Here is a 14,594-nt window from a genome sequence, read left to right on the forward strand (position 1 = left end):
AGCTCTGGATCACCGTTTCCCCGGCCCCCGCCACCCGCGCACCGCGCCACCCCAACATACATATAGCTTGCGCATACTTCCCGCACAATGATAATCATAACTCGTCACTAAGTAGTTTTTTCGATAACGCTTCTATTTTAATGCATAATAACCCGGATGATATCTTTGTTCTTCTCGGAGACTATAATATTTCGTACGCTATTTGGGGCACAAGTTCCGATGTAAACTACCTAACACTAGGAGCTAGTGATAACAGAACAGTGCTTTTTTTGTCAGATTTTATGGCCTTAACAGGTGTACGCCAATATAACTCTTGTACTAATGTGAACGGGCGGATCCTTGACCTTGTAATGTCTAATGGTAACTGTTCTGTTGCCGCGAGCCCTTCCCCACTCACCGCCGAAGACCCTCAGCACAGGGCCCTACATATCGAATTAGGCTTATCAATTACGTCATATTTGCCCGAACTGAGGCCAAATCTAGGTGTCAAACCAATTTTTCATTCTGGGGATTATGAATCTATTCGTAAAGCCCTTTCTGATACCGACTGGTCTTGTTTAGATAATTTAAATACTAACGATTGTGTGGGTTATTTGTATTCTGTTATAAATACGCTGATTTTAAAATTTATACCTCATAAAAGCATAAGTCACAACTCTAGTTATCCTCCATGGTTTTCACGCAGTTTAATTAAAGTTCGTAAACAAAAATTATTGGTTCACAAAAGATGGAAAATCTATAACAACCCCCTAGATAGGGCAGAGTTTGTATTTTTAAGAAAAAGAGAGCATAAATTAGTAACTGAATGTTATAACAAATATATCTCATTGGCCGAAGACATAATATATAAATCACCTAATTACTTTTGGTCATTTATTAAATCTAAATTTCCTGTTAATATTATACCCGACCAAATGTCATTTAACGGGGTAACCGCTAGTGATGGAGAAGCCATGAGCAATCTTTTTAATGATTATTTCAATTCTGTGTTTGTACCCGCCTCTAGTGATGGGCAGGGGGCGCTGTTGTCGCACTGCCCCAATGATAGCTTAATTGATATCTGTTCGATTCATATTACAGAAGATTTGGTCTATAAGCATTTGAGTGGGGTAAACGTTAAAAAAGGTAGCGGTGCTGATTTTATTCATCCCCTCTTCATTAAGACATGTGCGAAGGAATTAACCATACCCATAACAAATATTTTCAAAAAATCTATTTCGTCAGGAACCTTTCCCGAGTTATGGAAGAAGGCCTTAATAACCCCAATCCAGAAGGGTGGCGATTCTCAATTAGTCACTAATTACAGACCAATCAGCAAATTAAATATATTTGGTAAGGTTTTCGAAAAAATTGTCACAAATGAAATAACTGCAACGATTTATCAGCACATATCAGAACATCAGCACGGTTTTTGCCGCGGTCGCAGTGTTGACACAAACCTTCTCAACTTTTCTGACTTTATTCTAAATAAAATTTCTTCCGGCTGGCAGGTGGACGCCGTGTATACCGATTTCTCTAAATGTTTCGATAAAATTAACCATTCCAAGTTAATTATGAAGCTTGAGAAGCTCGGTATTCACGGTGATCTCCTCAGATGGATTAAGTCCTATCTAAGAAATCGGAGCCAGGCTGTGGCGCTGAAGGGTTACACTTCCCATTTTCTTCCGGTACCGTCAGGGGTGCCACAAGGTTCGCACCTTGGCCCTCTTCTTTTCATATTATATGTCAATGACATGGCAACCTGCTTCAGAAACTCGGAACACCTTATTTACGCTGATGATACAAAGATTTTTAAAGCTATATCTTCTGAAGCTGATTGTCATAGCCTACAACAAGACCTTGACAGTTTTTATGAATATTGTTCAAATAATTATCTGTACCTAAATTTAGATAAATGTTTTGTGATAACTTATTCCCGTAAACAAAAAGTAATCAATTTTAACTATTCAATAGCTGGGAAGCATATAACTCGTGTTAGTTCTATTAGAGACCTAGGTATTACCATGGACTCACAACTTAATTTCAATATTCATATTGACAAAATTTGTAACCGAGCCTATAAAAATCTAGGTATGATACTACGGATGGGCAAACCCTTTAGACGCCCCTGCACTCTTAAAATACTATTTTATTCTTACGTCAGAAGTATTCTTGAGTTCGGGTCTGTGATCTGGTGTCCTCAATACCATGTCCATATTAATCGCCTAGAAAGAATACAAAATGTTTTCTTGAGAGCACTTTGTTACAGGACCGGTACGCCTCTGGAATCATCAGCCAAGTCAGCCAAACATTTCAATATGATTTCCCTTTGTAATAGAAGACTCTTTTTAGACACACTTTTTTTCTTCAAAATCCTCAAAAATGAAATCAATTGCCCAAATTTGCTACAAAATATTATGTTTAATGTACCGCATCGCTCCTTACGTCCTCGTAATTTGTTTTATGTGAGTTTCGCACGAACTAATTATTCTAGACATACTTTTTTCAAACGAGTATCAAGAAACTATAATGAGTATTTCTGTGACATCGATCCATTTATGCACTCTCTTGCAGCTTTAAAAGAACATACGAGATCCAAACTGCTGTTGATAAAATAAATTATCACTATAATTAATAGTAGTTAGTAGTAGGTAGTTATCAGTTATGTTTTACTTATTTTCTCATCGCAAAACGCTTTTGTATCTTTTGATGTTTACATGTTTACATTATGAACCTCCAGGTCTGTTTTTATATATTTTTGTAAGTTATATCTATATTTTTATGTATGACTGTATGTGTTCTGAACAATAAATAAAAAAAAAAAAAAAAAAAAAAATATTTCTATTCACCCCTTTCTTGTGTCTATCGACCCCGTTTTAAGGATATGGAGAAAACAGGTAGTTTTCTTTGATTTTCTCTGAATTGGGTAGATAAAAATTTATTTCACAAATGCAAAATTGAAGAACTAACCAAGACTCAAAAACTGATATCAAAATTATTACTTTATCATTTGGATTATTGGCGAAAATCCTCCTTGAAGTTGATAATCGTGTCTTTTCACCCCGTTTTACGGTATTTGTTTCTATGGTTGACTGGTAGATAATGCCTTTTGGCATTTAGTTTGCCATTTTTACGTAATTCTATATGTTTGTGCAATAAAGTTTATAAAATAAATAAAGTAGCCATACCCACAAGTAACTTACAAATTCTCTGCAAGAGTTATTCAATACGAATAAATTGTATTAGTACCTATTCTACTAAGATTATAAAATAATATAATACCGACTCGTACAATATTCTTACTTATAACATGTAATATAGGAATACTAGGAACAGTTATGTTAGCACTAAAGCTGGCCATATACATTTGACAGCTAAGTTTGACCCACTTCCCGATTTCCGATTGAGCTGAAATTTTGCATACATAACAATATGTAAATCGGATGACTATTGCAATATTATGATGACATGGAGCTGATCTGATGATGGAGACATGAGGTGGCCATGGGAACACTGAGATAAAACAACGCAAACTAATTGTGCTTGGTGTTGTTAGAATGGACGCATGGAGTATTAGTTGCGTGTTGAAAGAAAAGTACAGTCAGCGATAAAAGCTTGTACCAAAAATGATATTTTTGCCAAAAACTTATATTGTTAGGGCTTGGGAGTAGAAGCTGGTTTCTTTACTGCTGGGAGCTGGAATATTTTTTTTGTTCAATTCAAGTGAGTGAAACCGTTGTCGTATAAACAATTTAAAAACATGTCTCACGAAAGTTTAATATCGATTATTTTTTTGTGTTTGGTAAAGTGGTTTATTGTACCTATACCTGACTATGGGAATGATTTTAGCAGCCTATGTATGTGTGTGGGTATGTTTGTGTCGTATATTACCCTACCATAGAATATCTGAGACAAATTTTGATAAATAAGGTGTTCGTTGGTTTGTTTTTAAGACGCAGGTGGTACAGAACTACACTTAATACATAATACTACTTTAATAACGGATAAATAATTACTAGAACAAAATTCAATTTATTTTCAATCGATAATTTGGACAACTGTAACAAAAAAATCCCCCTGGCTTAAAAACGAGAGCTTTCTAAAAGTGACATTAATTTCACATAATTTGCCAATGAACCGCTGTAAGGACTAGCCTGCGCCTGACCTCATCTAATCTAATTTGTTTCTGTTTCAGTCATAACATATTGGAGGCTTGAGAGACCATGCGATGCATCTCAGGCACTATCCGATCTACAACCGCCACTAGCTGCCGGCATTGAGTCACATTGCCCCTTCTCACATCCGACGACTCAAGGCGTTGAAGAGGGAGGCTGAGAATATCACGAATAACCCCACAATGCCTGTCCACGAGGAATTCTGCCGCTCGACTGCCCGCCGACCCTGTGCTACAGCTGGGAGCCTGAGCAGCTTTAATATTTCGGATAGGTGGATAGCGGAATGGTCTGCTTCGGCAGCTCGGAGTAGCTGTATATCTGACCCAAAGCCAAAAGGGTTTGACCTTCCTCGGAAAATCTGGTGCCGCCTGAGAACCGGACATGGCCGCTGAATGCCCTCATCAGTTTATGATATGAAATGAAATGAAATCACTTTATTGGAGCATTCCACGAGCTGTCCCATACAAACGCATTTTATTTCCTGTGTTGCTACTTTTTTTTTCGTCATTTAAAGCAAGCGATTAATTTTCCGTGCATATGTTTGACCATTTGTCATAGAAAAGGAAACTCTTATACCTGCAAATCTCCAGAAAATCCGCATTTCTACGGGACAAACGGTAGACAATTTCATGGAATGCTCCATTGCCAAAACATGATAGGTTGATGGTAGAAAAAATATTAGGAATACAAACCATATACATATAAATTCTATGTTAAGTATGTACTAACTTATTCTTGGTTAAGTACTAACTTATTGTCTACTCTATACATAGGTAATTACATTTAGCAAGACATGTTGGCCGTGGGTACCAAGCTCAACATGTGCTAGACTGGCGTCCAGTGCTGGTTTTGAGTTTGGCCCCTTTTTGTTGGAGGTCTGAGAGGAATGTTGATCTTTTCTGCGCCGTTAAGCATTCTATTTATATTTGAAACGAAACTTATAGATGAGCAGTTATGAAATTGCAATAATATAATAATATGGATATCAATTAAAAGCTAGTGAGAAGACCATTCCATATATATAGGTGTCATACCTATCCACAAATAAAACAACAAACAACCTTTTCAGTTCATTAGTATTATCATTAAGCGCTTTACACGTAAGTTAGGCCGTCGAATCAGACAGAATGGTAAGGGCCCCCGCTCCGAGACGTTCCTGGTACAAAAGCTGTTCATAGTAATCCAGCAATAAAGCTGCTGGCATGATGGGCACTTTCACAGCGGGTACGGCAGCGAATGATTTGTTTGTACACCTACATTTAATGTGTAAATAAACTTTGTTTAATTTTTTGGCAATAGTTGTTTTATTTACCCATTTATAATATTCTAGCTAGCAGCCGACATTGTTAACTTATCTATAGAGTTTAGTAAACAAAAAAGACTTGACAACACCACGAGTGACGAGAATTGTCAAATGTTGTATCTACCAAATAGAATTTAACATAGTTTTTAACATTCAACATTAGTTATCGGCGTATTGAGTCTGACCGCAGTTATAGTCACTAGAGTAGACTTATTAGCATAATAGAGCATTTAGGAATATTCTTATTTGACCTTTTGACCGCCAGACTCACTAGACGCGCCTTTTCATACAAACGTAGTCCACATTTTTCTCTCTGGATAATAACATTAAATATTTTGATACAATTTGTTGTATATCAACATCAACTACACCCATATATGCCCCTACGTTTGTTCTTTTTTTTCAATTTATTAATTATTATAAGAGTTAGGAGCATTTAAAAATTTGTATGAAATCTGTCTTCCGCTCCTAATTTTTACAATATTCAAAAATTCGAACGTAGAGGCATAGCTATATGGTTAATATACATTAAATTATGTAAAAATACTTTCCATAATGTCAATATCCAGAGAGGAAAATGAGGACTACGTTTGTATGGAGCAGCGGAAGCGGCCATCTCCCTTTCCTCTTAAATAAGAACGTGCCTAAAATGTTTTTATTACCTATGCTTTCATTGTACTATACTGCATATGAGTCGGATTTTACATTTAGAAGCTATAAGAGTCACAAATTTTGTACGCATAAGGCTAAAATGAAAAATAAGAATAAGTGACACCTACATTGAAGCATGCCCGGGAATGCTGTTCTGTGTGAAGCTTATCCGTCTTCAATGTTTACTAGTCTCTACTTGAAATATAGGTAAATTAGGTAGGTATTTGTGTGATAGTAAAACATAGTAATATGCGAAATATGTATTTATTAAGAGCCGGTTTTGTGCATGTTTGCATGCTTAGGAAGTCTTTTAGGAGCGCCTTCTCTAATTTTTCCCTTGATCCACGAGAAGTTTTCTGGAAGAAAAAGAAGGAAATAAGTAAAAGTAGGTTCATGTGGCAGCGATGGAGTAAATATTTTCACATGAGTGCAGTCTAGTGCACCCAAGATATATACTAAACAATCGCCAGGAATAATATCCATTAAACAAGGCAGCACATTAGAACTAGGTGCCTTAGTTAAACCTAATAAGTATTGCATTCCCAGATTATATATCCCAGAGATAACTACTTATCATACACAACTATCAAACAATAGGTAGGTATTACATAACTCAATGCACAATACAGCCGCAATCATACTTATTCAAAAAAGTAAAAGTTACTAAGACAGTCCTTGTGGTAAGTCACAGTTTTTTATGTCTAATACTTAATTCAGTGCTCAAAAGAACTTACCTTCTGTTTACAGCATCTACAAACTGCTCGAGATAGGTTCAGGCTTACAGTAGTGTGGCCAATCCAGTCAGTAGTGCTCCAATGGACAAGCCATGATCTTGACTAGTCCCGCGTTGGTAGTTGCCATCAGCTAGCAGGTGTAACTGTTACACACCAGCAGCAGCTGCTGCTGGTGGTGTAGGTGTGCTGCTGGTGTGGTGTATACTGTTAGAACCTAAAACAAATAAGTACCTAATTACAGTACCGGCCAATAATATATCACCTCCATGCTTTTACGGTATAACTTTTTTTTTATATTTCTGAGTGACTTCTACAGCTTTAGGTAGTTTAGTACTATTCCTTGTCCAGCGATGAGAAAAATTGATCTCATGTAATGATTTTTTCATAGAGGTTTTTTGTTTTAATGTATGCTGGTCAACTACATTATTTTTAAAGAGCTTTTTTAGTAGTATGCTGAGTCTCTTATTTCAGTATTCATAATATCTTATACCTTTAAACGAGCAATTCTTGTATATTTATTTATTTATATGTATATATAGGTATTTCGGGGATATCGGAAACTGCTCTAACGATTTCCATGAAATTTGCTATATGGGGGTTTTCGGGGGCGAAAAATCAATCTAGCTAGGTCTCATCTCTGGAAAAACACGCATTTTTGAGTTTTTATATGTTTTCCGAGCAAAGCTCGGTCTCTCAGATATTATTCATATAAAATGACTAGTAAAATATGAAATCTACAAACTAACCTACTACAAGTTCATACAAAAACACACAAAGGTGATATGTAATTGACCGGTACTGTAAATCTAATTTTGTCAAGTAGATTTTCCCCTTTAGGTTCGGAGGTTAGGATATGAATGTTGAAGTAAATAGTAGCTTAAGTAACCTCTGTTAGTAGGTTAGTAGCATAAGTAAGAGATTGTACAACAGATATCTTAACATCCTAACTTTTACATATAATAATGAGGCCGGTACCTAGTATTGAAGAGTTTAGTAGCATTGTCATTAAGACGTCTGTTTTACATAGAATCAATGATTTCAAATATAATAGGGTCTATGCATAGAATACATATTAACTTTATAAGAAACACTGTAATTTTATTGCTTTACCTTTGAGGTGTTTTGGTAGGTAACCCATCACCGTTTTGAGGCTCGGCGTTAAGTTCGGCACATAAATAAATGCACTGCACACTCCGCACGCAACGCTACGCACTTTGTAAATATGCCGAAACTCTTCGTCCGGCATATCAAATAGGCTGCAAGCGTTTCTTAAAGCTGTTTACGAGATTTTTCTTCAACAGCAGGCGCGAGTAGGAATAATAAAATTTTACTTCCCTGCGAAGAAAATATTGACAATATTATATACAGCGGAACATTGTAACTAATAACTCTCAATATAAACATAGAAAAACTGATATTTACCTGTAATTTATACCTTAAAATATGATTATTCACTACTTTTGCTTTCACGACAAGGCTTATCGTCATCTAAGAAGCACGTAGTTAAAATTAACTAAGTTGAACTGTCAAAATGGGACAATCTGTCAAATTATCCACATCTTATCCAACTACCATGTTATGCAAATTGTCTTCTATCATCTACCGCTGTCAAATGTGGATAACTCCATATATCGTCTGCAACCATAGTATGGATGATAAATCGACGATAACGGCCGTTTTATCATCACCATATTGCGTGATAACTACCTTGTCGTACAACCTTGCTAAGCCCGCTGAGTTGTGTCATACATCGCTCTATTAGCCTCTTCAGACATCACCGATAATCGCATGTGATTTCCAATAGATAGGGTAATTGCGTCAGTTCACCGTCCACTGCCTGTTTCCATTCACTTGGCATAGTTGCCACAAAGAATTGTGTATAATTTGAATATATAACTATATATTCAAATTATACCCATTTCTGTAGCAACTACGCCAAGTGGACGGAAACAGGCACTGGACGGTGAACTGACGCAATTACCCCTTGTACCATCACGCCCCGCGATTGTTGGGCCATTTAGGGTCCTAGCTAAATTGGTTGTTCAATACTTACGGTATAGAATTTCCAATTAAGCAAGAACCCTAAATGGCCTAACAATCCCGTGTGGTGCATTGCGACATTTGGTCGATCGATTTAAGTTGCTCCTATTTAGCCAGCATTACCTAAAATCGCATGCCATTCTTGCACTGTCTTTAGAGGCCATATATCGAGCTGATCAAACCGTGTCGTGTTATTATGGTGCGGCTCTATCTGTATGTCTGTTTGTTTATGTGTGTTAAACTCGCGAACCGAACTCGGCTCTTTGACCAATTTTGACTCATTAAGGACATTAAGACAACAATTTACACATAAAAAAAAAATATTATAGGACATTTTTACATAAATTGACTAAGCCCAAAAAGGCTTGTGTTGTGGGTACTCAGACAACGATATATATAATATAGTCTTAAATACATAGAAAACTCCTCCAGAAATATCTGTATCATCATACAAATAAATGCCCTTACCAGGATTCGAACCCGGGACCATCGGCTTCATAGGCAGGGTCACTACCCACTAGGCCAGACCGGTCGTCAACATAAAGAGCAAAGTCAGATAAAATTTAATAGTTCATTGGCTTCCTAAAACTAATGATCTCTATTGTAGATGTAACAATTGTCACCGTTGTAAAACAGGAGCCACGTCCATGTTATCTGTCCACAAAAGTTCTCCTGTCCACACGGTGAGGCTGGCGAGCGCGGCCGGGGGCGTCCTCTCGACGCTCGCTCTCTGTACTAAGTACCTACTACACTCACGGGCGTAGCATTTAATTCACTACCGGTAAGTACTGTACGTTAGTGACGTCCACACTAAACTGTCCACAAAAGATCTGTTCACACGATGACGAGCGCGGCCGGGGGCGTCCTCCCGACGCTCGCTCTACACTCACGGATGTAGCATTTACTTCACTACCGGTAAGTACTGTACGTTAGTGACGTCCACACTAAACTGTCCACAAAATATCTGTCCACACGATGACGAGCGCGGCCGGGGGCGTCCTCCCGACGCTCGCTCTACACTCACGGATGTAGCATTTACTTCACTACCGGTAAGTACTGTACGTTAGTGACGTCCACACTAAACTGTCCACAAAAGATCTGTCCACACGATGACGAGCGCGGCCGGGGGCGTCCTCCCGACCCTCGCTCTACACTCACGGATGTAGCATTTACTTCACTACCGGTAAGTACTGTATACTGGTGATGTCCATACTAAGTTGTCCACAAAAGTTCCGTCCACGCGATGACGAGCGCAGCCGGGGGCGTCCTCCCGACGCTCGCTCTACACTCACGGGTTTAGCTATAAGTCATCAGATGAATATTTGTGGAAATTTTGTACTCATGTGCGAATTTGTACACACATATATTATATACACATAGCCCCTTTGTCAGTAGAAAAGTGTAGGTAAATTAAAAAAATGTATGAGCGCTGCGCAGGTTGATCTCCAGTTGAAGAATCTTCCAATTTCCATTATGGGGTTGCATACAAAGTTATTAACTTAGTAACTTTAATTTGTCTGTAACATTGCAAGCTGTAATCATAAATAGGTATAAATATTTTATAAGAACCTTACTTACTATTTTTAAAAAGGGGAATGTAGACCCAGCTTAAATAAATTGTTCGAGCTAAGCATTCTTACACAAATACTGTTCAGAAATATGGCAAATTCTGAACGGGACGCAAACGTACCCAGATCTGATATAAATTTAACTTCGTGAATATGGTATTGGTCTTATAACTTACTAGCTTCTGCCCGCGACTTCGGTTGCGTGGAATTTGTACTATACATCGGAAATTCCACTCCCTTTTTCATCCTGTTCTTTTCTAGAACTCAAACTATCTCCATAAGATATTTTATATATCGTAACAGACTTACTTTTGTATGTAGGAGCCAGCCTTGGAGGTCATATTTTCATAGATTTGATATTATTGATTACATTTTCACATTTGGTAATTGCAAATATCATGCAAAGTTAGCTTGGACCGAGCCTCTTATTGCTGAGATTATTTTAAAAGAAGTTAGAATTGTTGTAAAAACGAAAATAAACCAAATATGGATAAGATGGTCAAGCAAATCTTGCCAGTAGAAAAAGGCGCGAAATTCAAATTTTCTATGAGACGATATCCCTTCGCGCCTACATTTTTCTTTGCTGCCTTTTTCTACTAACAAGATCTGTTTGACCAAGTAAGTTCCTACATCCATAATGCAACATCAGAATAGAAAGCACCAAATTTTCAGACAAAATGGCTTTTAAGACAAAACCCAAACTCCCAGAAGCGCCAACATACAACGAGAAATCGCAACAAAATCGCCTCTAAACCGTCATGAATATAACATGTCCAAGAGATGGCGCTGAAACTAATTTATTACCACTTAACTTTTATCGCCACTTTGCCTCTGGCTTTTAGTAGAATTACACATTTACCTTAAATGATTGTATGTGTATGTAGAGATTACATTTATTGGAGTAATTTGTTAAATGTATCGCGTCGGCTGAATGCGTTGGATGAAATAAATTGTCTATGGCCGACTGATTTTGATTGTTATTGGTGGAAATGTTGGGGGGTTGGTAGATTATGGCTAATAGAGGAAAATTAAAAATAATGTTTTGATCCCTGGAGTTATTTGGGGCTACTACTCATAGAAGTAGGCTTATATAAATAGTATTATGTTCATTGTAGACTGTCGCTACAAGCTACAATATATAATGCTGTATATATAATGCCTAATATAGTTCTGAGAGTTTAATATCTATTCTGTTTGAGCTTAGTAGTACAATTCAATTTTTATTTTTATTTTAGTAAAAATCACAAATGGTTTTAATGTCTCCAGACGATTATACCAACCAACTGAATTATTTAAAACACTCTCAATTCAACTTATAACATTATTTCTTATATATTAGAATAGAATAGAATAGAATAGAATAGAAACACTTTATTGACAAACTGTGTACAGAAGATAACATTTATACAAGAACATTGTCCCAACAGTTACCCGACATGGGCGTGCAATGTTTACTTACATCTACTTAATACCTATATTTACATGCAAATTATGTCTTAAACTAATTAGTTAGGTACTACCTAGAACTAATAGTTAGTTTTCGTGACTTAAAAGCTAGGTGTTATACAATATTACATATCTCTATCATATTCAAAATATTCTTTAATGTTGTAAAATGCTCTCTGTATTAGCCAATGTTTTAATTTATATCTAAACTGATTGCCCTCTAGACATTTAAGTTCATCGGGGAGATTATTAAATATATCTATTGCATTTATATATGTACTGTTTTTAAAAATGGAGGTTTTTACTCTAGGACGAACTAAATCATGCTTATATTGGTTACGCAAGTTACTTTTAGTTTCCGATTTCTTAACAAAATATTCAACGTTATTCTTTACAAAACTACATAATTCTAAAATATAAATTCCAGTTAGCGTAAGAAATTCTTTCTCCTTAAAGTAGGCTCTATGTGATAGTGCTTCTTTAATATTAATACGGTAAATGGTTCGTAGACACCTCTTTTGTAGGATAAAAGTAGACTGGACATCTGTAGTATTTCCCCAGTAGATAATTCCATAGGTAAGCAACGGATAGATATTCCCATAATATGCATTTCTAGTGATTTCTTCCGAGCATGTTTCAGATAGTATAGATAAAGCGTAGCATTGACTAGATATGCTTTTATTGATTTTTTCTATATGGGATTTCCAGTTTAGATGTGGGTCAATGTTTACTCCTAAAAATCTAATGCTGTCCACAGTTTCGATGGTTACCCCCGCTTCGCTAATATTTAATGTCATCGGGATTGTATTGTAACTTCTGAACTGCATAACATTTGTTTTAGTTAAATTTACATTTAGGTTTAGTTTTCCTAGCCATTCTATAACTTTCCTTAATGTGCAATTTATGTTGTTCTCTAAATTTGAGACATTTGACTTTGCATCAGAAAAAAGTATCGTTACGTCATCGGCAAATAGTACGCAGAGTTCATTTACTACCTTCGGGAGTTCATTCACGTAAACCAAGAATAAAAGAGGTCCAAGAACGCTACCCTGAGGCACGCCTGTATTTACTATCTCATATTCTGATTGATATTTTACAATGGCCTGCCTCCAAATCGAAGGCAAAGACGTTATTGACGCCATATTTTCTTTCAAAGCCGGTTCGGCGGCCGGCCTGGATGGGATCTCGCCCCAACATTTGAAAGATCTTATTTCTCATTCCGTGGGCGACGCAGGTGAGCAGCTTGTCTGTTCCCTTACTAAATTAATAAATTTTATGTTTTCAGGCAAAATTAACACTAATATCGTCCCGATTCTATACGGGGCAAACCTGATCGCCCTAACCAAAAAGGACGGAGGGGTGAGACCCATTGCGGTGGGGTCAACTTTACGACGTCTGGCTTCAAAAATTGCGGTTAGACACATTAGATCAAAATTACAATCCCTTTTTGAACCAATACAGCTAGGTTTCGGCACGAAAGGTGGGTGCGAGGCAGCCGTCCATGCCCTAAGGACCTACCTTTCACTCGATGATTGCGAAATTGTTGTCAAAATTGACGTTAAAAATGCTTTTAATTCGGTTAGTAGAGACACCTTGCTGACAGAAGTTAAGGACAAAATTCCGGAACTATACAATTACCTTTTCTTTTGCTATTCAGACTCATCTAAATTAATGTACAAGTCACATGAATTATCTTCCGAGGTTGGCTGTCAGCAGGGTGACCCTCTCGGGCCAGCAATTTTTAGTTTGGCTATAAATCCAATTATCAAAAATTTAAAATCAAAATTCAATGTGTGGTACTTAGATGACGGAACCCTAGGAGGTGACGTGAATACTGTACTCTCTGATTTGTCTTTTATTAAGAGTAGTTTCGAAAATATTGGTTTAGAACTGAATTTCAGTAAATGCGAACTCTTTATTCAAAAATCTTCTTGTACTTTGACCAACTTACAACCCAAATTTGACGATCTGACTCCCAATATCAAATCAGTAGACAAGTATTCTCTTTGCCTCCTGGGTTCTCCTATATTCGAAGAATCTTTTCCCGATTATATTTCTAACTCCATAACTAAATTCAAAAGTCACACGGATCGCTTACTCGAAATTAGCCCTCATTATGCTCTTGTGATTCTTAAATTCTGCCTTTTTGTCCCTAAATTTACGTATGTGCTCCGCTGTTGTCCTTTCTGGAAACATCAAAATTTATTGTCGCCCATAGATGATTTGATCAAAATTAGTTTAGAGACGATTCTAAACATTCAGCTAAGTGAGCCTTCCTGGTCTCAAGCGTCCCTCCCCATTCGGTTTGGAGGTTTAGGAATTCGCAAAATTTCCAGTGTGGCTTCCCCAGCCTTTTTGGCGTCCACTCATAGCACGTCTGGTCTCATAGGAAATATCTTAAGGGCTTTGCCCACAAACTGTGAGATTGCGGGCTTTGAGGACGCCAAAAATGGTTTTAAAATTGCTTGCCCAGGCAAACAATTTCCAGACAACCCAAATTCACAAAGGAGTTGGGATAATGTTTACTGTGATTTAACTTACAATACTCTCCTAAACAACTGTACAGGTCCAGACCGCGCGAGGCTTTTGGCGGTCGGAGCCCGGGAAGCCGGTTACTGGCTACATGCCCATCCTTCGCCCAATACTGGTACTTTCTTGGATCCGGCCTCCCTTAGACTGGCGACTGGTTTGCGACTCG

This window comes from Cydia splendana, chromosome 25 (genome assembly GCF_910591565.1).
Source record: "Cydia splendana chromosome 25, ilCydSple1.2, whole genome shotgun sequence".
Classification (NCBI taxonomy): Eukaryota; Metazoa; Arthropoda; class Insecta; order Lepidoptera; family Tortricidae; genus Cydia; species Cydia splendana.